At 56.9% G+C, this 569-nt stretch overlaps 1 protein-coding gene across 1 annotated transcript in view; it reads right to left on the bottom strand.

The window, feature by feature from the left end:
* Window positions 1-569, bottom strand: part of LOC104497467 (maltase-glucoamylase, intestinal-like) — a gene marked incomplete at both ends in the record, with an annotated part of 6,511 nt that overhangs the window by 854 nt on the left and 5,088 nt on the right. The gene's annotated exons all lie outside the window — the stretch shown is intronic.

The following is a 569-nucleotide window of genomic DNA, read 5'->3' as shown; positions in this document are numbered from 1 at the left end:
AGTGGGCCTTTGGGGTTGTCCAGGGCGGGCCCAGGCTGCCCAGGGCAGTGGGGGAGGAACCCCCCCAGGGGGGTTCCCCAGCCGTGTGGAGGTGCTGCTGCGGGACAGGGGTCAGGGGGGACCTGGCAGTTCTGGGGGACAGGGGGACTCGATGGCCTTTAAAGGGCTTTCCTGACTGAAATGAGTCAAAGAACCAAAACGTGTCCGGGGTGTTTGACACCGGCCTTGCAACGCAACCTTATTGCTGCTTTTGTGGGAAACACGAGCAAATGTTTGACGAGTGGTGGCACTCCCAGATTTTGAGACAACTTTCTTCAGAAGCTGACGGGTGGCTGTGTTTTACGAGTCTACGCCATCCCAGCAGGACGCAGCGCAATAGCCCCACAGGTCACTTAAAACACATACGTGTGTGTCTATCGCGATACCTCGAGCTACGGAGACGGGGTTCGGGCCCTTGGAGCTCAGAAAATAACATACGTAACTTTTAACGGCTGGGGAAGACGTCCTTACCCCTGGCGTTGCTGTTCATCAAGAAGACTCCAAACGAGGCTCCGCTGTGGTGTTCCCAA

The sequence above is a fragment of the Buceros rhinoceros genome, unplaced genomic scaffold, assembly GCF_000710305.1.
Source record: "Buceros rhinoceros silvestris isolate BGI_N320 unplaced genomic scaffold, ASM71030v1 scaffold21367, whole genome shotgun sequence".
Taxonomy (NCBI): Eukaryota; Metazoa; Chordata; class Aves; order Bucerotiformes; family Bucerotidae; genus Buceros; species Buceros rhinoceros.
The sequence above is the reverse complement of the archived record's forward strand: the minus strand, read 5'-3'. Positions and strand labels throughout refer to the sequence as shown.